This window comes from Tursiops truncatus, chromosome 3 (assembly GCF_011762595.2).
Source record: "Tursiops truncatus isolate mTurTru1 chromosome 3, mTurTru1.mat.Y, whole genome shotgun sequence".
Taxonomy (NCBI): Eukaryota; Metazoa; Chordata; class Mammalia; order Artiodactyla; family Delphinidae; genus Tursiops; species Tursiops truncatus.
In genome coordinates, this window is record NC_047036.1 from 90226991 (window position 1) to 90253780 (window position 26790).

Genomic DNA, 26790 nt, shown 5'->3' on the forward strand with positions numbered 1-26790 from the left:
CACTTTCCGATTCCCCACCCTCAGAAACTATGTGAGATAATACATGGTTGTGGTTTTTTCCAGCTGCTGAGTTTTGTGATAATTTGTTACACAGCAATAGGTAACTAATACCTTTAGTTAATGATTTTACAGTATCTTTTTAGAGAGTCTGCACTGATCAAGAAAGGGTAAAATGCAGTTACTTATGGCTAATCAAAAAAGAAAAAACTAATACCTTATAACTAGAGTGTCTTTTCACATTAATCACCATGCTTTAGTCTCACATTCATTACAGGTAGAGATGGCAGGATCATCAGTCCCCCTTTACAGATTTGGAATCTGTCCAGAGAAGCTTGATGTTTGTCCAATATCATATAGCAAGTCAGACAAACCTGAACTGGACCTCCACCTTTCATATTTCTCCTCCCAGGGTTCTTGTCATTAGAATCCCCTACCTCTGCTTACCATTTCTATCCAACTGTTGGTTGGTGGTCAACTAAATAAGGAAGCTGGGAAACATTTAAGAGTTTAGCTCTAGGTTGTAATACCCAATATAAGAGTGGGAGTTGTAATGAGAGCTACCAGCTGTTACATGACCTGTGCCATTATTATTTTATCAGATACTTTATTGAACCAGATAAACTGTCATATTATGTATAGCCCAGGACCTAACTGGCAGATCTCCCACCAACTCTTTATGTATCAGTGACTTGATAAAAACTGCGTTTAATTCTTTTTTCCACCTTTCTTGAGATATAATTTACATACCACACTGTATAAGTTTAAGGTGTACAGCATAATGATTTGACTTACATATATTGTGAAATGATTACCACAATAAGTTTAGTTAACATCTGTCATCTCATATAGATGCAAAAAAATAAAAGAAAAAGAAAATACTGTTTTTTCCTTGTGATAAAAACTCATGGATCTACTCTCTTAACTTTCAAGTATACCCTACAGCAGTGTTACCTATAGTCATCATGTTGTACATTACATCCCTAGTACTTGTTTATCTTACAAACTGGAAGGTTGCATTTTTTACCACCTTCATCCAGTTGCCCCCTTCCTCAAATCCCCACCTCTGGTAACCACATATCTGATCTGTTCTGTGAGTTTGGGGCTTTTTAAAGATTCCACATACAAGCGAGTTCACAGGGTGTTTAATTTTACTGCATGTTAATAAAAGCACTTAGGAGTGAGGTGGGGTTATGTCTCCACAGTTTCTTCAGTGTTTTGAAAGGATCACTTAGGGTTTACAAAATTTTGAGTTTGGAGATCATGTAGAAGAAATTAATAAGCAGTTGAAAAAGCTTATAAACAACTAAGATGTCCTGGCTTCCACATTCAGGAATACACCTGATCTACTGGAGGATGAGTTAGTATTTGGTTATCTGGGATCTATGGTGATTTGTGATTCACTAAAATATTTCTGCATGACGTTAGTTTTAGTCATGTCTTTAGATGTTTGGGGAAAAATAAGCATGAAATTTATCATGATATTAAGGCATTTTATGATTTGGGAAAAATATTTGGGAGGACAAAATTATTCTTCTTGAGCTAAGAAAGTAATAAAATAGTCATCTTGAAACAAGTATTCTTTTTTTGTTTTGTTTTGTTTTGTTTTGTGGGTTTTCACTATTTATTTATGACATATACTCCACATCTGTGATCCTCTCCAGTCAGAAGTTCTTTGAGACGGTGCTGTCGGTCTTGGCCAGTCGGAGAATGGAATCATCTGACTCACCCATCCTGTGAATGGCCCCGCAGATAGCATAGGTTTTAAACTCGCCATTGAACGTGGCTGTCACCGTGTCAGCCTCGGCCACGTTCATCTGGATGGCGCGTGGTCCTTGGCAGTGATGATGCGGTAGCTGGACGAGCATTTCCGCGGCATGCACAGGTCCATGAACTCGCTGGTGTCGTTCCGCATGTTGAAGGTGCGTCTGGCGGCACCACGATGAGTGTTGGTGCAGAAAGGCAAAACAACTATTCTTAAAGCAATTTACACTACATTTTCCACTTCCCTTAGTGTTGAAATCACCAGAAACTAGAGAGCCTGGCTAGGGTGGTAACATCACCACCCACTAGCTATGTGATACTTGGTTAAAGTCGCTGAACTTCAGTCTCTTTACTAAAAAATGGGCTCAATTCTATATTACAGTATTTTAAAGAGAATTAAATAATTTAATATCTGTAAATTACATAGTATAGTGCCTATGACATAATAACTTTCACCAAATGCTGAGAATCTGTTATTTACTAAGTAATAGTTTTGTAAAGGGTAACAATCAGGCAATGGGACTTTGTTTCTCCTGCTTGCTATGAACTTCAGAAGAAAGCTAGGAAAATTATAGTGAGTGAGAAGGAACAGAGGCTAGAAAAGTAAAAGATAAAATCAGTTCTATTTGTTAATTTTAACTCACATCATCTAGGAATAGATCATATCAAACTTTGGGAGGAAACTGTACATATTTATGAAGTACATATCAAGCATTTGAAATATTCCTTTAGTCCACTAAATATATTTTCCAAAACATTCATCTGGCATTTAGCCTGTACACTTCTGAGACCCAGTTACCTTATTTCTTCATTTAAATTGTAATATACACAACCCTCTTTTCCTAGGTAACACTTTGAAATATGAAATGCAATTCCCAGTTCTGCAGTAGGTTTGCATTCCTGTTAGAATTGCTAGGCCTTCCATTCATTTAGATCAGATGAAATGTGTCATCTTCAGTAAAGCTTTACCCAAGTTCTTTGGGCAAAGGCAGCTTTTTCCCTTGAGCTTCTCCGGACAACAATTTGCAACTATTCCTGTTACAGTTGTTTTCTAAACATTCATTTACATACTTCTTTCCTCCACTAGATGGCAATCACATCAGAAATATGAAGTTTAAATTTTTATTTCATCCTTTGCTGAGAGGGGGTACATAAATATTAACTGAGTGAGTGATGAAGGGAAAGAATTTGATTCTTTACTGTGGAGTGGAATACATAGAAATATATAGTCTTCTGAGATCTGTGTTTACATATCAATTAGATACTGATATAAATACATGGTATTTAGAAAGAACAATGATCTTACCCTCACACTAGACCCTTGTGTTTACTTACAGTGGTATGATAAATATGGCTAAATAAAAGATAAAGAAGAACTTTAAAAAATCAACTCTTCAAAAGAATGTTTAGCAGTTCTGAGATCAAATGTCAGCTACTAGTATCTTGTATCTTATTATCCAAAAGCAGGTAGTAATTCCCCAGGTGCACACAACATGGCACCTGTAGATCACCTGTGAAATAGACATACTCTGGCTGTCAAGAAATGTTTGGTTGTTGTTGTGGGGTTTGCCCCCCTGAGTGACGGATTTAAAATTAAACATCAGTTTAGATGGGGGGAAGAAAAGGTGGCTAAGATTTTTGACAGTTTTTCCTTCTGCTCCCAAAGTGGCTTCCCAGCAGCAACTTTGGCAATTGTTCTTGGCAGTAGCTCCTGACACAGGCTCCCAACACCTGCTCCCATCTGCAAGGGCTCTTCTCTGAAATGACTTCCACTGGCAGGGAGTTCCATTATCAAAACTCTAGGGCAGCAGCAGCCTATCCTATCTTTGGGGGCACTAACCTCCCTCGTCCTCTTGGTACCTGGTCCCTGCTCTCTTAGCACCATTTCTAGGGCAGCTCACAGCAGGACCCACAGAGTCCTCTGGACAGTTACAGAATGAAACTGCTCTTTTTGAGGAAAAAGTTCAAAAGTATGAAGATAAAAATCCTAAATTATAGACCATAGTGCTATATTCTCTGTAATTTTCTATGGTCCACTCAACACTTTCTGAGGTTTGGGATCCCCCTTTGGAGTTGTAACTGCTTGAGGACATTATGTTAACCCTTAGTGGCTGGCGGAACACAAGCCTAGTGGAGATTTTGCTGTTTTATCTTATCTTACCTTACCTCACAGCACACATTTCCCTCTTCTTCTGGTGTTTTTTGGAGGATGTTTCCCTCACCTAGTTTCAGTGCATGTGGTTGAGGTGGAGAGAGATAATACCCACTATCTCCTTCTTTCAAGGGATTATACTATGTTCTGTGTTGCACAGATTCTGTTGATCCAAACAACAAAATTCCAGGAATTTTATCTATACATGTATCTATGTATTAGGAAAGATAAATTATTTTTCTGATGGCCTTGTTAAAGATGAAAGGATTATGTAATCTTCAGCTACTATTGGCAACTATGGGGAGATGGCCTACATGTGAAAGTGAGTGAATGCGTGTGTGTGTGTGTGTGTGTGTGAGAGAGAGAGAGAGAGAGAGAGAGAGAGAGAGAGAGAGAGAGAGAATCCTGAAAATAATATTTGAATGCCTGAACTTAACCTGTCTGACCAGCTCTACTCATGGGTTTCTCTATTATGTGATTCAATAAATTACTCTATTCTTATTATTTGCATAAGGTAGTTTGAATTAAGTTTCTAAAACTGGTAACTAAAATGGCTCAACTAATTGATCAGGAAACTAAGGGATCGATGAAAGCTGCAAATTCCACTTGCTCATCTTTTCCTAGACTGCAGCCATATAACCAGGTAACCAGAATGCCTAGGACAATTTTACTTCAAATGTTTCCTCCTATTTTCCCTATCAATATATTTTTGCATTTCATACTTTATCATTTTTCCAGAAATAAATGGTAATTATGTCCATAGGGCATAAGGACACCAATGAAAACCAAGTTTCCCCAAAGTTATCTTGGACCTTCCAGCATTCTTTTATAAATCTTATATTACAAAAGGAGTTAATAATAGCTGCTCCTCCCCAAAGAATTATTCTGAAAATTAGTTCATATTTGTAAAATGATATTAGTGAATCAGTTTACATAGCATATAAAATAGAAAGGGTGTACAAATATGTGGTATCAATACTATTTTTTTCTATGAAAAACTTTGCAATGATTGTGAGATGCTTGTGGATGACCAGGTCTCCCCTAGTACAGCATAAGCCTTGGAAAGAGCGTCTGTGTCCAGAGAGCATTTAGCAAATTTTCCGATGCTTGTGAAATGCTCTTTGTTGGCTGCTTGATCTGGATATGGTCCTCAGGAAAGTTCTAGTTGAGAACATTTTAAGAAAATCAGGTGGTCCCTACATGGAAGGAAAAATGAAAGATATTCATCCAGATAATTCAACCCCCTCAAAGAATATAAGAACATTTCCAGAGAAATGAGGTATACTGTAGGAACAGTAATTAATTGCTTTGTATTTTTGTTTCATATTACATGTGCAAATGTACTATTACTTATGTGATATGGTTGGAATTACATAATAAAACCCCTATTTTCTCATTGTCTAGGATGTAAGGGTTCAGAAAAGGCCCAGTGGAGCCATTTATTATTCATGTATGAGTTGGGGTGCCAGGAAACAAGCTTTGGTCTTTCCTGAGTAGTCTTTCTAGATCTAGTCATCACTCTTAGAAGAAAGACTGTGAGAAGGACAAGAACTTAGAGACCATCCACTTCAGCCTCTAATTTTTCAATTTATTTTTCAAAATAAATCAAGCCTCAGAGACCTTCACTGATGCACTGATGTTCATTTGATGCCATAATCCATTGCCCTATTTTCCATCACTCTGTCCCAAATGCTGTTACACTGAGGGTACTAGGCCTGATTTGAGCATACATAGACAAGGTTTTGGTTTTAATAATCACATACTTAACTTATTGTATATTTAAAAACTATAGCTGACAATCAAAGTTGTGATTTCAGAAGTATTAGTACTTAGAACAAGGATAAGTTAAAAAAATCATAGAGAGAGTTGGTTTAAGGTAGGATTAAAGAAAAATAAAACATTACATGTGACAGACATGTGGTTATGACCCCAGATTATGAATGTAACAATTCTCTTCATGACATGTAATGTGATAAAGTATATATGTGTATATTATGTTATAGGAAAAATTCTTACAAAGATGTAAACATGAAATAATCTTGTTATATTTTGAACAATTGACTGTATTAAAGATAATAAAACTGCATGAAAATATAAAACAGAAAATGTGTATCAATTTAAGTTATTCATTTTAAAAAGTTTCTAATATTGAAGCTCAATTTTTCAAGAATTTCATTTTCATAAAACTTCTTTAAGTAAAATAAAATTTAAAAAAACTTCTTAGTTCTCGTTTTTCTACCATGTCTTGGCAAAAATAAATAAGTTATGTGGATAATTGAGAGAAATTAAATTTATTAATTAGTGATGTTTTCCAACTATTAATTTGTTCATTTAATAAGTAATTCTTGAAGGATCCTTACATATTGGACACTATTCTAGGCATTGGGGATACAGCAGTGAGTAAAAAGTAAAAATATTTGCTTTTATCAAGTTTACATTAAAGTAGATGAAGAAGGCAATAAAGAATGGTTATATAATATGTTAAAAAGTGATAAGTACTATCATGAAATGCAAAGCAGGGTAAAGTGATAGAGATTGACCAGAGCGGACTTCTGTGTTAAGGAAATCGTCTCTGAAGAGATATATGAACAGAGACCAGGATGAAGTAAGAGAGTGAGCCTTATGAATATCTTTGGAAAGAATTCTGAGCAGAAGGAAAGGCAAATGCTCAGAAGGGCCACCTCATTTACTGAGGTAGGAGTAGTACTCAGAACCAGACACATGATCAGAAAAGACCTGAGAGAACCATAGGCTTATACCTCTGACAGACCTGTATGTCCTGGGCTCTACTCAACCAGTAGATAAAGCCTAACACAAAGTTCTAAGCAGCCTGGCATAGTGATGAAGAAGTAATCAAGCTCAGAGCCAAGCTTCAAAGAATGAGAGAGTAATATTTATTTTCATCATCCTGGCTCCAGTAAAGAAATTTCTGTCAGGTCACTGACTGACAAATGAAATAATGAACAGACTCTAGTGTCCATACATGACAAGAAATATAGTCTTTGCACAAGTAGTTTGGAAGTGTTACCAAACAATTGGATGGCTTCAGCCTTCAATGATTAACAACAGAAAATCCTGGGGAAAAGAGAGAATTTGATTTCCAGCATTATCACATGTAAATATTCAAAATGCCTAATTTTGAACAACAACAACTAAAAAACATCACAAGTCATACAAAGAAACAGTGAAGTATGGCCCATTCAAAGGAAAACAATAAGTTGGCAGATCTGGCCCTGAGGAAGCCCAAACATTAGACTTACTAGATAAAGACTTAAATCAACTGTGGTAAATATACTCAAAATGCTGAAGGAAACCATGGACAAAGAACTAAAGGAAATCTTAAAAGTGATATATGAGCAAAATAAGAATATCAATAAAGAGACAGAAATTTTACAAAGGAGCCAAATAGAGACTGGAGATAAAAAGTACAATAGCTAAAATAAAATAAACATATTTCAGAGGTATTCAATAGCAGGTTTGAGCAGGTACAAAGGCTCTGTGAACTTGAAAATAAGACAACTGAAATTATCCAGTCTTAGGATCAGGAAGAAAAAAAAAAAATGAAGAAAAGGGAACAAGATCTGAGGGACTTGCCGGACACCATTAATCAAATCTACATATGCTTTATGGAAGCACTAGAAGGAAGAGAGAAAGAAAAGGGGAAAAGTATATATTTGAAGAAATAATGGCTGAAAATCTCACAAATTTGAGGAAACATATGAATCTACACATACAAAAAATCTCAGCAAACTCCAAGCAGCATAAATGCAGAGATCAACACTATGACATATTAAAATCAAATGAAAGACAAACAGAAATGTTGAAAGCAGCAAGTGACTGGTCATGTATAAGGGATTCTCAATGAGATTAACAGTGAATTTCTCATCAGAAACCATGGAGTCTAACAGGCAGTGAGATGACATATTTAAAATTCTTAAAAAAAAAAAAAAGCTGTCAAGCAAGAATTCTATCAGGCAAAACTATCCTTCAAAAATGGCAGAGAAATTAAGGCATCCCCAGATTTTAAAAACTGAGACTGCTTTGCTTGTAGACCAGACTTACAAGAAATGCTAAAGGAAGTTTTCAGTATGAAATGAAAGAACACTAGACAATAACTGAAAACCATATGAGGAAATAAAGAACATTGGCAAAGGTGACTACATAGATAAATTTAAAAGCCAGTACTAATATATATTTTTTGGTTTTTAGCTCCTTCTAAAATTTTCTACATGACTTAAAAGACAAATGCATAAATTAGTAATTATGAACCTATGTTAATGACAACAAAGTGTAAAGATATAATTTGTGACAAAATTTAAACAGGGTGGGAGATGGAGCTGTCTCAGTCCCTGGTTCTCTCCTGAAAACCAGTCAGCCTACAGTTTATCCTGTATTTTGAATCTCCTCTCCATTGCCTTTCATCACAACTTTCACTGTTCTTCCTTTAGGTTTGAACCTCTCCATGTTCTGTCGCAAATAAAGTCAGTTTCTTAGGGAAAATGTTAGGAGTTGTCTATTTTATGACCTGCTTCTCCACTCAGGCACATTTCTGAGCCAAGGATCTGGAGCTTGGGGGTGGGGAAAATGTCAAGCTTCTCTCTCAATGACACTCTCACTATAGGAGCTACGTGCTTGGTGTTGGTGGGGAAAGTAGCCTGTCATTTTGGCTTGCCTCTCCTGTTATGTAAACATGACTGCACGATTGGAAAGGAGAATCAGATCCTCAGTATTCTCAAGATTCTGTGTCAATAAGAGAGCTCCCATCCTACAAGTCAAGGCTGGGTGAAAGAAGGGAGCTCTCCTCTCTCAACTATCGTCAACAGGGACTTATCCTCAGCAACAGGCTGTTGTTTTTGAAAGACAAGTTATTATTTAAATAAAGTATAATATTATATTGTAGAGTTCATATATGAGAAGGTAAAAAAATGAAAACAGAATACAAAGTGGGGGAGTTTAATGAAATTTTTCTAAGATAAGTGTTTTTTTTTTAAGTATCATAATACCAAGTCATAGCAGACTGCGATAAGATAATAATGGATACTGGAAATCATAGAGCAATTATTGTTTTTAACATCTTTATTGGAGTATAATTGCTTTACAATTGTGTGTTAGTTTCTGCTTTATAACAAAGTGAATCAGCTATACATATACCTATATCCCCATATCTCCTCCCTCTTGCGTCTCCCTCCACCCTCCCTATCCCACCCCTCTAGGTGGTCACAAAACACCGAGCTGATCTCCCTGTTCCATGTGGCTACTTCCCACTAACCATCCATTCTACACTTGGTAGTGTATATATGTCCATGCCACTCTCACTCACCTCATCCAAGCCCACCCTTTCCCCTCCCCAGATCCTAAAGTCCACTCTCCACGTCTGTGTCTTTATTCCTATCCTGCTCCTAGATTCTTCAGAAACTTTTTTTTTTTTTAGATTCCATATAAATGTGTTAAGCATATGGTATTTGTTTTTCTCTTTCTGACTTACTTCACTCTGTATGTCAGACTCTAAGTCCATCCACCTCACTACAAATAACTCAATTTCTTTTCTTTTTATGGCTGAGTGATATTCCATTTATATATGTGCCACATCTTCTTTATCCATTCATCTGTCGATGGATATTTAGGTTGCTTCCATGTCCTGGCTACTGTAAATAGAACTGCAGTGAACATTGTGGTACATGACTCATTTTGAATTATGGTTTTCTTAGGGTATATGCCCAGTAGTGGGATTGCTGGGTCATATGGTAGGTCTATTTTTACTTTTTTAAGGAACCGCCATACTGTTCTCCATAGTGGCTGTATCAGTTTACATTCCAACCAACAGTGCAAGAGGGTTCCCTTTTCTCCACACCCCCTCTAGCATTTACTGTTTGCAGATTTTTTGATGCTGGCCATTCTGAATGGTGTGAGGTGATACCTCATTGTAGTTTTGATTTGCATTTCTCTAATAATTAGTGATGTGGAACAAATTTTCATGTGCCTCTTAGCCATCTGTATGTCTTCTTTGGAGAAATGTCTATTTAGGTCTTCTGCCCATTTTTTGATTGGGTTGTTTTTTTAATATGGAGCTGCATTAGCTGTTTATATATTTTGGAGATGAATCCTTTGTCCATTGACTTGTTTGCAAATATTTTCCATATTCTAAGGGTTGTCTTTTTGTCTTGTTTATAGTTTCCTTTGCTGTGCAAAAGCTTTTAAGTTTCATTAGGTCCCATTTGTTTATTTTTGTTTTTATTTCAGTTACTCTAGGAGGTGGGTCAAAAAAGATCTTGCTGTGATTTATGTCAAAGAGAATTCTTCCTAGGTTTTCCTCTAAGAGTTTTATAGTGCCTGGTCTTACATTTAGGTCTTTAATCCATTTTGAGTTTATTTTTGTGTGTGGTGTTAGGGAGTGTTCTAATTTCATTCTTTTACATGTAGCTGTCCAGTTTTCCCAGCACCACTTATTGAAGAGACTGTCTTTTCTCCATTGTATATCCCTGCCTCCTTTGTCATACATTAGTTGACCATAGGTGCATGGGTTTATCTCTGGGCTTTCTATCCTGTTCCATTGATCTATATTTCTGTTTTGTGCCAGTACCATATTGTCTTGATTAATGTAGCTTTGTGGTGTAGTCTGAAGTCATGGAGTCTGATTCCTCCAGCTCTGTTTTTCTTTCACAAGATTGCTCTGCTATTCAGGGTCTTTTGTGTCTCTAGAAATATTTTAAGATTTTTTGTTCTAGCTCTGTAAAAAAAATAATGCCATTGGTAATTTGATAGGCATTGCACTGAATCTGTAGATTGCTTTGGGTAGTAGAGTCATTTTCACAATATTGATTCTTCCAATCCAAGAACATGGTATATCTCTCCATCTGTGTCATCTTTGATTTCTTTCATCAGTGTCTTATAGTTTTCTGAGTACAGGGTTTTACCTCCTTAGGTAGGTTTTTTCCTAGGTATTTTATTCTTTCTATTTCAGTGGTAAATGGGAGTGTTTCTTTAATTTCTCTTTCAGATTTTTCATTGCTAGTGTATAGGAATGAAAGAGATTTCTGTGCATTCATTTTGTATCCTGCAACTTTACCAAATTCATTGATTAGCTCTAGAAGTTTTCTGGTGGCACTTTTAGGATTCTCTATGTATAGTATCATGTCATCTGCAAACAGTGACAGTTTTATTTCTTCTTTTCCAATTTTATTCCTTTTATTTCTTTTTCTTCTCTTATTGCCATGGCTAGGACTTCCAAAACTATGTTGAATAATAGTGGTGAGAGTGGACATCCTTGTCTTATTCTTGATCTTAGAGGAAATGCTTTCAGGTTTTCATAATTGGGAATGATGTTGGCTGTGGGTTTGTCATATATGGCCTTTATTATGTTGAGGTAGGTTCCCTCTATGCCCACTTTCTGGAGAGTTTTTACCATAAATGGGTGTTGAATATTGTCAAAAGCTTTTTCTGCATCTATTGAGACGAGCATATGGTTTTTACTCTTCAGTTTGTTAATACAGTGTATCACATTGATTGATTTGCATATATTGAAGAATCCTTGCATCCCTGGGATAAATCGCACTTGATCAAGGTGTATGATCCTTTTAATGTGTTGTTGGATTCTGTTTGCTAGTATTTTGTTGAGGATTTTTGCATCTATATTCATCAGTGATATTTGTCTGTAATTTTCTTTTTTTTCTGGTATCTTTGTCTGGTTTTGGTATCAGGGTGATGGTGGCCTTGGAGAATGAGTTAGGGACTGTTCCTTCCTCTGCAGTTTTCTGGAAGAGTTTGAGAAGGATGGGTGTTAACTCTTCTCTAAATGTTTGATAGAATTCACCTTTGAAGCCATCTGGTCCTGGACTTTTGTTTGTTGGAAGATTTTTAATCACAGTTTCAATTTAATTACTTGTGATTGCTCTGTTCATATTTTCTATTTCTTCTGGGTTCAGTCTTGGGAGGTTATACCTTTCTAAGAATTTGTCCATTTCTTCCAGTTGTCCATTTTATTGGCATAGAGTTGCTTGTAGTAGTCTCTTAGTATGCTTTGTATTTCTGCACTGTCCACTGTAACTTCTCCTTTTTCATTTCTACTTTTATTGATTTGAGTCCTCTCCCTCTTTTTCTTGATGAGTCTGGCTAAAGGTTTATCAATTTTGTTTATCTTCTCAAAGAACCAGCTTTTAGTGTTATTGATCTTTGCTATCGTTTCCTTCATTTCTTTTTCATTTATTTCTGATCTGATCTTTATGATTTCTTTCCTTCTACTAACTTTGGGTTTTGTTTGTTCTTCTTTCTCTAGTTCCTTTAGGTGTAATGTTAGATTGTTTATTTGAGATGTTTCTTGTTTCCTTAGATAGGATTATATTGCTATAAACTTCCCTCTTAGAAGTGCATTTGCTGTGTCCCACAGGATTTGGATCATCATGTTTTCATTATTTTGATTTCCTCTTTGATTTCTTCAGTAATCTCTTGATTATTTAGTACCATATTGTTTAGCCTCCATGTGTTTGTGTTTTTAACATTTTTTTCCCTGTAATCGATTTTTTTTTTTTTTTTTTTGCGGTACACGGGCCTCTCACTGTTGTGGCCTCTCCCGTTGCAAAGCACAGGCTCCTGACGTGCAGGCTCAGCGGCCATGGCTCACGGGCCCAGCCGCTCTGCAGCATGTGGGATCTTCCTGGACCGGGGCACGAACCCACGTCCCCTGCATCGGCAGGTGGACTATCAACCACTGCACCACTAGGGAAGCCCCCTGTAATCGATTTTTAATCTCAGAGTGTTGTGGTCAGAAAAGATGTTTGATATGATTTCAATTTTCATAAATGTTCCAAGGCTTGATTTGTTACCCAAGATGTGATCTCTCCTGGAGAATGGTCCTTGTGCACTTGAGAAGAAAGTGTAATCTGCTGTTTTTGGATGGAATATCCTATAAATATCAATTCAATCTATATGGTCTATTGTGTCATTTAAATCTTTGTTTCCTTATTAATTTTATGTCTGGATGATCTGTCCATTGGTGTAAGTGAGGTGTTAAAGTCCCCCACTATTATTGTGTTACTGTCGATTTCCTCTTTTATAGCTGTTAGCATTTGCCTTATCTATTGAGATGCTCCTATGTTGGGTGCATATATATTTATAATTGTTATATCTTCTTCTTGGATTGATGCCTTGATCATTATGTAGTGTCCTTCCTTGTGTCTTGTAACATTCTTTATTTTAAAGTCTATTTTATCTGATATGAGTATTGCTACTCCAGCTTTCTTTTGATTTCCATTTGAATCCCCTCACTTTCAGTCTATATGTGTCCCTATGTCTGACGTGGGTCTCTTGTAGACAGCATATATATGGGTCTTGTTTTTCTATCCATTCAGCAAGCCTGTGTCTTTTGGTTGGAGCATTTAATCAATTCACATTTAAGGTAATTATCAATATATATGTTCCTATTACCATTTTCTTAATTGTTTTGGGTTTGTTTTTGTGGGTCTTTGTCTTCTCTTGTGTTTCCCACTTAGAGAAGTTCCTTTAGCATTCCTTGTAGAGTTGGTTTGGTGGTGCTGAATTCTCTTAGCTTTTGCTTGTCTGTAAAGCTTTTGATTCCTTTGTCGAATCTGAATGAGATCCTCACTGGGTAGAGTAATCTTGGTTGTAGGTTCTTCCCTTTCATCACTTTAAGTATATCATGCCACTCCCTTCTGGCTTGTAGAGTTTCTGCTGAGAAATCAGCTGTTAACGTTATGGGACTTTCCTTGTATGTTATTTGTCATTTTTCCTTTGTTGCTGTTAATAATTTTTCTTTGTCTTTAATTTTTGTCAGTTTGATTACTATGTTTCTCAGCATGTTTCTACTTAGGGTTTTCCTGCCTGAGACTCTCTGTGCTTCCTGGACTTGGGTGGCTATTTCCTTTCCCATGTTAGGGAACTTTTCAACTATAATCTCTTCAAATATTTTCTCGGGTCTTTTTGCTCTCTCTTCTCCTTCTGGGATTTCTATAATGTGAATGTTGGTGCATTTAATGTTGTCCCAGAGGTCTCTTAGGCTGTTTTCATTTCTTTTCATTCTTTTTTCTTTATTCTGTTCAGTGGCAGTGAATTCCACCATTCTGTCTTCCAGGTCACTTATCCATTCTTCTGTATCAATTATTCTGCTATTGATTCCTTCTAGTGTATTTTTCATTTCAGTTATTGTATTGTTCATCTCTGTTTGTTTGTTCTTTAATTCTTCTAGGTTAAACATTTTGTTAAACATTTCTTGCATCTTTTTGATCTTTGCCTCCATTCTTTTTCCGAGGTCCTGGATCATCTTCACTATCATTATTCTGAATTCTTTTTCTGGAATGTTGCCTATCTCCACTCCATTTAGTTGTTTTTCTGGGTTTTTATCTTGTTCCTCATCTAGTGCATAGTCCTCTGCCTTTCATTCTGTCTTTCTGTGAATGTGGTTTTCGTTCCACAGGCTGCAGGATTGTAGTTCTTCTTACTTCTGCTGTCTGCCCTCTGGTGGATGAAGCTATTTAACAGGCTTGTGCAAGCTTCCTGATGGGAGGGACTGGTGGTGGGTAGAGCTGCGTGTTGCTCTGGTGGGCAGAGCTCAGTAAAACTTTAATCTGCTTGTCTGCTGATGGGTGGGGCTGGGTTCCATCCCTGTTGGTTGTTTGGCCTGTTGTGACCCAGCACTGGTGCCTACAGGCTCTTTGGTGGGCCTAATGGCAGACTCTGGGAGGGCTCATGCAAAGGTGTATTTCCCAGAACTTCTGCTGCCAGTGTTCTTGTCACAACAGTGAGCCACAGCTGCCCCCCACCTCTGCAGGAGACCCTCCAACACTAGCAGGTAGGTGTGGTTCAGTCTCCTATGGGGTCATTGCTCCTTCCCCTTAGGTCCTGATGTGCACACTACTTTGTGTGTGCCCTCCAAGAGTGGAGTCTCTGTTTCCCCCAGTCCTGTCGAAGTCATGCAATGAAATCTCACTAGCCTTCAAAGTCTGATTCTCTGGGAATTTGTCCTCCTGTTGCCATACCCCCAGGTTAGGAAGCCTGGCATGGGGCTCAGAACCTTCAGTCCAGTAGGTGGACTTCTGTGGTATAATTGTTCTCCAGTTTGTGAGTCACCCACCCAGTGGTTATGGGATTTGATTTTATTGTGATTGTGCCCTTTGTACCATCTCATTGTGGCTTCTTCTTTGTCTTTGGATGTGGGGTATCTTTTTTGCTGAGTTCCAGTGTCTTCCTGCTGATGACTGTTCTGTAGTTAGTTGTGATTTTGGTGTTCTCACAGGAGGGAGTGAGTGCACATTCTTCTACTCTGCCATCTTGAACCAATCTCCTGGGTGCCATTCTGAAATCCTCCCTCTAGCTCTTTAGAGCCAAGACCTGGCCCCACCCAACAGCCTGTAGGCATCAGTACTATGATGCCTCAGGCCCAGCTACTAAATGGGTGCGGACGCAGCCCTACCTATCAGCAGACAGGCTGCCTACAGAACTCCTGAGTACACAGCTGCCTCTAGACAGAGCCCAACCCACCAGAGGACCCAGGACACAGCTCCACCCACCAGTGGGCAAGCACCAGCCCCAGAATTTCCTGGGCCTCAGCCCTACCCTCCAGAAGCCTGCTGTAGGCCCTGGACCAGCCTCACCCACCAGGGGGCAGACATCAGAGGCAAGAAAAACCACAAAACCACAATCCCACAGCCTGTGGGTTCAACCTGCCTTGAGACCAGCTGGACCCTAGCCCTTCCCACCAGTAGGCCAACACAAGCTTCAGGACACCCCAGACACCATACCTAATTATGTCAGGAACTTCCCCCTCCCCACGACCACCAGCAACCTGACACCAACTCTGGGATCCCTGGGCCCTGCATCCAGACTCCAGGACACAGCTCTGCTTGCCAGTAGTCTGGCACTAACCCCAAGACATGGAGTAGATGAAAATAAAGAGCAAAGATCCGAGGAGAAATAAATGAAATAGAGACAAAAAGTACAAGAGAAAAGATCAGTGAAACTAAAAGCTGGTTTTTTTGAAAAGATAAACAGAATTGAGAAACCTTTAGCCAGACTCATGAAGAAAAAAAGGGAGAGGGCTCAAATCAATAAAATCAAAAATGAAAAAGGAGAAGTAACAACTGACACCACAGAAATACAAAGGATCATAAGGGACTACTATGAGCAACTATATACCAATAAAATGGACAAGCTGTAAGAAATGGACAAATTCTTAGAAAGGTACAATCTCCCAAAACTGATCCAGGAAGAAATAGAAAACATGAACAGAGAAATTACCAGTACTGAAATTGAATCAGTAATTTAAAAACTGCCAATACACAAAATTCCAGGACCAGATGGCTTCATAGGTGAATTCTACCAAACATTTAGAGGAGTTAACACCTATCCTTCTGAAACTATTACAAAAAATTGCAGAGGAAGGAACACTTCTGAACTCATTCTATTAGGCCATCATCACCCTGATACCAAAAAGAGAAAACTACAGACCAATATCACTGATGAACATAGATGCAAAAATCCTCAACAAAATACTAGGAGACTGACTCCAACAACATATTAAAAGGATCATATACCATGATCAACTGGGATTTACCCAGGAATACAAGGATTTTTCAATATCCACAAATCAATCAATGTGATACACCACATTCACAAAATGAAGAATAGATGCAGCAGAATCTTTTGACAAAATTCAACATCCATTTATGATTAAAAACTTTCCAGAAAGTCGACACAGATGGAACATACCTCAACAAAATGAAGGCCATATATGACAAACCCACAGCTAACGTCATACTCAATGGTATAGTTGAAAGCATTTCCTCTAAGATCGGGAAGAATGGATAGTTGAAAGCATTTCCTCTAAGATCAGAAACAAGACAAAGATGTTCACTCTCAGCACTTTTATTCAGCATCATATTGGAAGTCCTAGCCACAGCAGTAAGAAAAGGAAATGAAAGGCATACAAATTGGAAAGGAAGAAGTAAAACTGTCACTGTTTGCAGATGACATGATGACATTACATAGAAAATCCTAAAGATGCTACCAGAAAACTACTAGAGCTCATCAATGAATTCAGTAAAATTTCAGGATACAAAATTAATATACAGAAATATGTTGCATTTCTATACACTAACAATGAAAGATCAGAAAGAGAAGTTAAGGAAACAATCCCATTCACCACTGCAACAAAAACAATAAAATACCTAGGAATAAACCTACCTAAGGAGGTAAAAACCTGTACTCCAAAAACTATAAGACATTGATGAAAGAAACTGAAGATGACACAAACAGATGGAAAGATATACCATGTTCTTAGATTGGAAAAATTAATATTGTGAAAATGGCCATACTACCCAATGCAATCCCTATCAAAATACTAAGGGCATTTTTCACAAAACTAGAACAAATAATTTTAAAATTTGTATGGAAACAAAAGACTCCAAATTACCAAAGTAATCTTGAGAAAGAAGAACAGAGCTGGCAGAATCATTTTCCCTGATTTCACTTCAGACTGCTGTATACTACAGAGCTACAGTAGTCAAAACAGTATGGTACAGCACAAAAGCAGACACATAGATTCATGCAACAGGATAGAAATTCCAGAAATAAACCCACACACTTATGGTCAATTAATCTACAACAAAAGAGGTAAGAATATACAATGGAGAAAAGATAGTCTCTTCAATATGTGGTGGTGGGAAAACTAGACAGCTACATGTAAAAGAATGAAATTGAACATTCTCTTACACTATCTGTAAAAATAAACTCAAAATGGGTTAAAGACCTAAATGTAAGACTGGGAATCATAAAAATCCTAGAAGAGACATAGTCACAGTGCTCTTTGACATAAATCATAGCAGTATTTTTTTGGATCTGTCTCCTAAAGCAAAGGATATAAAAGCAAAGATAATCAAATGGGACCTAATCAAACTCAAAAGCTTTTACACAGCAAAAGAAACCATCAATAAAACAAAAAGACAACCTATTAAATGGGAGAAAATATTCGCAAATGATTTGACCTATAAGGGGTTATTATCCAACATTTGTAAATGGCTCATACAACCCAACATAAAAAAAAAATCCAATTAAAAAATGGGCAGAAGACCTGAACAGACATTTTTCCAAAGTGGGCATGCAGATGGCCAACAGGCCCATGAAAAGATGCTCAACATTGCTAATCATCAGTGAAATGCAAATCAAGAGCACAATGAGATGTCACCTTATACCTGTCAGAACGGTTATCATCAAAAAGAACACAAATAACAAATGTTAGCAAGCATGTAGAGAAAAGGGAACCCTCATACCCTACTGGTGGGAATGTCAATCAGTGCAGCCACTGTGGAAAACAGCATGGAGGTTTCTCAAAAAACTAAAAATAGAACTACCATATGACCCAGCAATTCCACTCCTGGGTACAGATCCAAAGAAAATGAAAACACTAATTCAAAAAGATACCTGCACCCCAATGTTGATAGCAGCATTATTTACAATTGACAAGATATGGAAGCAACCTATGTGTCCATCAACAGATGAATGGATAAAGAAGCTGTGGGATGTATACACAATAGAATACTACTCAGCCATAAAAACTAATGAAATTTTGCCATCTGCAACATCATGAATTGACCCGGAGGGCATTATCCTAAGTGAAATAAGTCAGATAGAGAAAGATATCTACTATGTGATATCACTTATATGTGGAATCTAAAAAATACAACAAACTAGTGAATACAACAAAAAAGAAACAGTCACAGATATAGAGCACAAACTAGTGGTTACCAGTGGGAAGAGGGAAGAGAGGAGGGGCAATATAAAGGTAGGGGATTAAGAGGTACGAACTATTATGTATAAAATAAGCTATGAGGATATATCATACAACACAAGGAATATAGCCAACGTTTTATAATAACTATACATGGAGTATAACCTTTAAAATTTGTGAATCACTATAGTGTACACGTTTAATTTATATAATATCATATATCAACTATACTTCAATAAAAAGAAAAACAAGATCTTTGTCATCTTACACAAAACTCCTCCTCCTTCATTGCCTTATAAATTCAGTCACTTGCTCATGCTAGAAAACAAGAAATTATCTTCACTAATTCAGAAGTAATAAATTCAGAGACTTCTATCCATAATATGTCCCCTTCTTTATATCTTTCTCACTTCCCTTGGTTAGACCATCACCATTTCTCATTAGCTATTTGCCAAAGTACAAAAACTGGTGTCTTCCCTGCTTGTGGTCTTACATTACTCTAGTCCATCCTTCATACTCCAGCCAGCATGTCTTTCCTAGAATAGAAATACAATCATGTTTCCTTTTTGCTCAAATCCTTCATTGGCCTCTCATTGTCCTTAGGAAGAAGTTTAATCTTCTTATCAGAGTTTACAAAACATTTCCTTCATGCCCTCTTCTAGTCAAGTTCCCCAACTTACTGCAATAGCAACCAATGTATTCTACCACCAGAGGTTTTACTTGCTCACAAGCATTATATAAACTGAACCATTCAGTTTGTCCTCTTTTGTGTCTGCTTGTTTCCCTCAACATAACATTTTTGTCATTCTTCCATGTTGTGTGTATGAGTAGTTCAATCTTTTTATTGCTGAAGAATATTCCATTATAACAAGTATTCTACAATTAGTTTATTCATTCTCCATATCCTTACCAAATTTGGTTTGGTAAAGGTTTTGGTTTTTTTGTTTTTGTTTTAATAAAAGCCATTCTAGTGAGTGTGCAGTGGCATCTCATTGTGGTTCTAATTTTCATATCCCTGATGACTACTGAGAACCTTTTCAAGTATTTATTGGTTTTTCAAATATCACATTTTATGGAGTACCTTCTAAGACTTTTGTTCTTTTTTTTTTTTTTTTTTTTTTTTTTTTTTTTTTTGCGGTACGGGGGCCTCTCGCTGTTGTGGCCTCTCCCATTGCGGAGCAAGGCTCTGGACACACAGGCTCAGTGGCCATGGCTCACGGGCCCAGCCGTTCCGCGGCATGTGGGATCCTCCCGGACCGGGGCACGAACCGGTGTCCCCTGCATTGGCAGGCGGACTCTCAATCACTGCGCCACCAGGGAAGCCCGACTTCTGTTCATTTTTAAACTGAGCTGCTGTCTTGTTGTTTTTACGTTGTAAGAGATGTTTATATAGTTTGGATATAAGACCTTCACCAAATATATGTACTGAGTGCTTTCTGCCAGGATTTTTCATTGGCTTAGGAGTATCTTTTGATGAGGAATATTTTCTTAATTGAAGAAGTCCAATTGTATCTATTTATCTTTTATCTTTGCTGCTTTTTGACCACTGCAAAGTTGTGAAAACATTCTCTTATTTTTCCTGGAAGTTCTACGCTTTCGGTTTTTACATTTAGGTCTATGACGCTTCCAAAATAAAATTTTATATATGGTATGAGGTAGAGGTCAAGATGAATTTTTTAAATAATTTTAGTGAACTTATCCAGTTTCTCCAGCATAATGTGCTGAAAGGATTTCCTTTCTGCATTGCATTGGCATCTCTGTCAAAAGTCAACTAACTCTATATATCTGGATTCTGAACTCTGTTCCATTGATCTCATTTCCTATTCTTATGCCAAAATCACACTATCTTGATTACTGAAACTTCACAGTAACTCTTGGTTTTAGATATTGTGAGTCCTCAAAATTTCTTAGTCTTTTGCAAGATCGATTTGACTAGTCTAGTTCTTATGCATTTCCATATACATTTTAAAACAGCTTGTCAACTTCCACAAAAAACCTGATTGATGAGATTTCAATTGGGATTGTGTTCAGTTGATTGCTAAATTTTGAAGAATTGACATCTTAATAAATTTGAGTCTTCCTTTCTATGGACATGGTATATCTTTCCACTTATTTAGGACCACTTTCATTTATCTCCATAATGTTTTGTAATTTTCAGTGTAGTAGAGTTGAATTTTGTTGTCATTGTTCTTAAATTAATTCCTAAGTATTTTAGGTTTTCAGATAGTACAAGACTGTGATCCTTGAAAGGAGAATCACACAAGCCTAGCTCGATATTTAATCCAGTTTTCTAAGGATACTTTTCAGACCCGAGTTTAGAGAGATAGAAGCCTCTCTAAATGGTACTTTGAAATGGTACTTTAAACATTTTATTTTTTGCTTTATTTCCTCCATTACTGCTGTAACATGAAATGTTTCTTTTCTCTCGGGCTTCTTTTAAGATTTTCTCTTTACCTATGATTTTCAGTAGTTTGTCTATCATGACCATAGGTGTGATTTTCTATGTATTTATACTTGCTGGGATTTGCTGAGTTTCTTGGATTTTTAAATTGGTATTTGTCAACATATTTGAAAACTTTGCAGCCATTATTTATCCAATATTTTTGGCCTTATTCTCTACATCTTCTTTTTATGAAATTAAAATTACACCTCTATAAATTGTTTGATATTGTCCCACAGGTCACTAGGACTCTAGTGACCTGCCCTTTTTTCTCTTTGCTCTTTAGATAATTTCTACTGACCTATATTAAGGTTCACTGATCCTTACGTCTATAGCACATAATCTTATATTAAGTCCATCCAGTGAACCTTTCATTTTAGATATTACATTTTTTATTTCTAGAATTTTTATTTAGTTCTTTTTTATTGTTTGAATTTCTTTATTAGGATTCCATATTTAATGCATTTTGTCTATATTTTCCTTTAAATTATTGAAGGCATTAATATACTTGTTTGAAATTTCTGTATGCTAATTCCAACATTATTTTACTAGTATTTTGCATATATAGTAATTTTATATTTTATTACAGATACTGTGAGGTAGGCAGGGAATCTAGATTGATTTCTTCCATCAAGATCTGGAAAGTGGTAAAATTATTGGCTGGTCATCCTGCTTTTATCAAGCTTAGTTTTGGGTATGCAGCCCTTTGTCTTACAGCACAACTATCTGGGGGTCATGTCATGGACTGAATTGTGCCCTCCCCAAAATTTATATGTTGAAGCCCAACCTCTAATGTGTCTATATTTGGGGATAGAGACTTTAAGGATGTAAATAAGGTTAAATGAGGTCATAAAGGTGAGGCCCTAATCTAATAGGACTAGTGTCCTTATAAGAAGTGGAAGAGACACTAGGGTTGTGTGCATATAGAGGAGTGGTTTTGTGAAGACACAACGAGAAGTTAGCTATCTCTAAGTTGGAAAGAGTGGTTTCACCAGAAACCAATCCTGCAGGCACACTGAGCTTGGATTTCCAGCCTCCAGAGCTGTGAGAAAGCAAATTTGTGTTGGTTAAGCCATCCAGCTGTGGTATTTTGTTATGGTAGCCCAAGCAGATTAATATAGGTCTTACCTGAATGCTCAGTAAACTCAGTGAGGTCTGTCTGCTCTGATTGATTGAAATATTCAACGTTTACCAGCATTGTATGACTACTGGCATTTACTTTCATCTCTCTGCCCATCATCAGCCACCTTCTGCTAGATTCTATGGAGTCTTGTGTGCATACATAGCTCAGCTTACGGCAAAAGGCCAGAAAGCAAAAATTCAAAGACTTTTGGGATTTGTTTCTTAAGAGTTCCCTTTTTGGAGATACCACTCTATTTCAGCTGGACTGAATTCCAACCTTTACCACCTCTGCTAAATGGCACCATCCAGTTTAGCTTCTACCTCCCTGAACTCTGGTCTGGAAAGTACCTGCAGGTAGAAAGCTGAAGGAATGTGGGGCTTACCTTTTATGTTACACTTTTATTAAGGATCACAGTCCTGCATGGTCTAAAAAGAGTTGCCACATATATTTTGCCCAGTTTTAGAGTTGTTTATGATGAAAGGGTTAAGTATAGTACCAGCTATTCCAACACATCTAGAAACAGTGACTTCATAGGAATTTACCATTTAAAGGTCATATCATATAAAACATAAGAGATGGTATAAATGTTCTTACTATTCCTGGCAGCTCATCATCACAACTGGGAGGTTGAGCAATATGTCCAAATTACTTGGCAGTTCTCATAGGTGCACACACAAAAAACACCCAAACTTTACAAACATTCATTTACACAGTACTACACATAGAAAAAAACATTGTGTAATATAATACCACACAAAATGTTTTCAATTTTAAGCAACTATCACAGTCCTTATATTGTAAAAAATAACAAAGTAACAGTCACAACTAGATTTAATCTTCAACCATAATTCAGCCATAATAATCCAGCATTATTAAGATTTTGTTTGAGAATTTAAATCATTTTTTTCTTAATTCATGTGGATACTAGCAAATATTTAATTTATGAAGGAGAGAGGCACAGTGAAGGTGGTATAAATCTTGGTGTCAACAGATATGAGTTCAAATCCTACCTCTTTCTTCCTTAACTCTGTGACCTTGGGAAAGTTACTTGACCTTACTGAGTCATACTTTCTGCATTTCTGAAATGGGCTAATAAATCTAAAAGGACTGTTTTAAGGCCAAGTAAGTATCGCCGATAAAGAAGTTGACAGGTACTCAATAAATAAGCCTTAAATCTTATAAAGAACTGTAATCTTTCAGTATTTTTAAAAATTTTTAAAGTTAAAAAATAAAGCTAACTACTATCTGTTCATAGTGGAGCCCAAAGAAACATTTAGTTAACTAAGAAAAGTGAAAGTAATGATTCACGCCAAAGAAGTGATTCATACTTTCCTCTCAAAAATGAAGTTTAACAATGGTGAGCTAAGGAATATACCGAAATCCATATAGAAGTTTCAACAGGTTCATATTATTCTGATAAGGATATGTGTTTACTTTCTCAGGGTAGTGGTTGTGGAGAGATCTATCAGAAGCCTAATGCCACTAATATCTGGCTTGTGACATACCACATTGTCATGATTAGTTTGTTCTTTTGGAAATACCAGATCCAGTACCTTAGAGTGCTTCTAGGTTCGTGGCTTTAATACTGAGTTCTAAGGAATCCTAGAGCTCTGCAGATGTACTTTAACAGTTAAGTATTAGGGTCCTACCTATGATTTCAGTGAAGGAAGGAAAGAAGTGGGGGGAGGAAGGGAGGGAAGGAGGAAGGGAGGAAAAAGAAGGAACGTTGGGAGAATTATTGCTCTTGCTGAACTCTGTGATATTACCTGATTTTAATAATAGCAACATCAACACTGTTATAGCTATTCAGAACTTAAAAACATTCTCAAAAAATTCTATGAGGGAAGTATTATCCTCATATTACACATGAAGATATTAAGACTCAGGCAGTTCAAGTTGAAGAAATGGTGTAGGGCTAGGATTAAAATAAGCACATCTGATTTCAATATCTGTTCCCTTTCCAACATGCTACACTGCCCCTTGTCACAGTGGCTTTCATGGGAGGTAGACTGCATAATATAAATTAGCAAGGAAGAAGTGTATGCTCTTGCAGTCACCATTTGTGAAGAATGAAGCAGGATTGGCAAGAGGGGAGAAGTTGGGTTGGAGTGAAGTCACAATAATGCCTCAGACGACCTTGCAACATCAGGTGATGTTGGAATGGCCCATTAGAATCGTCTGAGTTGTAGTAAGGGGGCTGAGCCTTCATACTCATGTGTCGATAAGTCATTGAGTATGGTCTGCCCCCAGAAGGGGACTCGAACTTGGGCAAGGCAACTGTCCTCAGAGAAACCATCTCCAAAAAGGGCTGAAGGCTTCTAGTAATGTTGTTTATTCAACAACATTACTAGAAGCTTGGGAAAGAAGTCCTTCAGTCTGAAGGGCCACTGGATGGTACAGCACAGAAGTACTGCATGATATCTCCTCAAGATACAGCAGTACTTGTTTCCAAATGCAGAGTCATCAAAAAGAAATCTGAGTTGGGGGAAAAAAGGATATATTCAGAACAATAAGTATGTGAGATCTAAAAGAATTTAATTTAATTGTCTTTGCAGAGAGAAAGGAAACTTCAGAGGACATAACCACAGGGAAGGAAACAGCTAATGCATAATCAATTAAAAAATGAGAAACATTCCTAGTAGAGAAAGCTTACTTTTTAAAAATCACATTTAGGCACTTTTTTAAGTCCTACGAATAAATAAAATAATATAATTAACACTTGTGTACTGGTGTACTCATCACCTAGCCTTGTTAATTTGAAATATTTTGTTCTTTATACTAAGTATTTAACTAAATATTCAAACAAAACAGACAGTTGAATCAACTTGTATGTCCCTCCAAAATTCTACGTTGCTCTTTGCTTTAGCCTAATTTCTCTAAACATCGGAGCCCTCAGCAAAGCCTCTGTGCTGATGGTTTTTTGGAAATTGCAATCCTACAGTAGCTAGAACAAAGGAAAAAGGGCTGTGGGCCTGGCATGGAGGAAAAGAACATGCAGAATATTTTCATATTGTCCCTAATTATTTTTAAAAATCTGCTGAATCTGTAGTTACATTCCATTTTCATTTCTATCGTTGTTTATTTGTGCCTTTTTTCTTTTAAAATTTTTCTTGGTCCATAGAGTAGAAAATCTGTCAATTTTATTAGTCCTAATCAAAGAACTCACTTTTGGCTTTGTTTACATTCTCTAGCATATCTTTGTACTCTCATTAATTTATGCTGATCATTTTTATTCCTTTTTCAATTTTTTGGTTTACTTTGTTGTTCATTTTTTTTTTTTTTTTTTTTTTTTTTTTTGCGTGTACGCGGGCCTCTCACTGTTGTGGCCTTTCCCGTTGCGGAGCAGAGGCTCTGGACGTGCAGGCTCCGGACGCGCAGGCTCAGTGACCATGGCTCATGGACCCAGCCATTCCGCGGCATGTGGGACCTTCCCGGACCGGGGCACGAACCCATGTCCCCTGCATCGGCAGGCAGACTCTCAACCACTGTGCCACCAGGGAAGCCCTGCTGTTCATTTTTTAACTTCTTGAGTTAAATATTATTAATTTTGAGAGTTATTTTCTACCATGAAAGTTAAGGCTATAAATGTTCTTCTATGTACTGCTATAGCTGTGCTCCACACTTCTCCACATGTATTATTTTAATTATGATCCATGGCATTTAAAAATCTTTTCGAGGGCTTCCCTGGTGGTGCAGTGGTTGACAGTCCGCCTGCCGATGCAGGGGACACGGGTTCGTGCCCCGGTCCGGGAAGATCCCACATGCCACGGAGCGGCTAGGTCCGTGAGCCATGGCTGCTGAGCCTGCGTATCCGGAGCCTGTGCTCCGCAACGGGAGAGGCCACAACAGTGAGAGGCCCACGTACCGGGAAAAAAAAAAAAAAAAAAAATCTTTTTGAACTTGCAGAGACTTCATTGTAAACTATCATTATCATTCCTTATAAATAAGGCTTTTCTCTTTATTATTATTTTGTTACTTTAAATTCCTCTCCCCACTTCAGCCATTTCTCCTTTTAGACATCCACTCTAACGGGTTTGTATGTGTCTTTCAATATGCATGTATCTTTGGATACAGTGTTTGTAATTATAGTTTTTATTTTACATAGGTGGTACTCTGCTATAAATCTTATTCTCTTATTTAGTTTTGTTTTACTCATATCTTATTTTTAAGATCTCTGTATGGTGCTATGTGAGTGTCTAGTTCATTTTTTCTCCTATGGAATGTGTCTACCACATATTATCTAGCTATTTCTCTTAAAATGTAAACACCTAGATTTCTTTCAATTTTCCACTACCATGGGGGTATAGAAGCAGTGTACTGGTAAGATTTGTGCTAATTAGAAGAAATAATAAATTTAATTTATTATTATTAGAGTTGCCTTCTACCCAGTAAGAGCAAAGTGAATGACAACTGTTAATATTACTCTTTTGTTAAACTGAAAAACATTTTCATTAGAACTTCCAAGCTCACATGACCAAATGTGCCTCTGGTCAGGAATGAAGTGGAGAGCAACATGATGAATCCCATCCTAAGCACTCCCCAATTCTGTATTGAAGCCTTTTTCTCCAAGACATAGAGCT

The 26790-nt window shown here is 37.1% G+C and overlaps 1 long non-coding RNA gene and 1 pseudogene across 1 annotated transcript in view; both read right to left on the bottom strand.

The window, feature by feature from the left end:
• The window catches only part of LOC141278308 (uncharacterized), a 104363-nt gene that overhangs the window by 50190 nt on the left and 27383 nt on the right, over window positions 1-26790 (bottom strand). The window lies entirely within an intron of this gene.
• Window positions 1354-2201, bottom strand: LOC101336610 (small ribosomal subunit protein eS21 pseudogene; annotated as a pseudogene).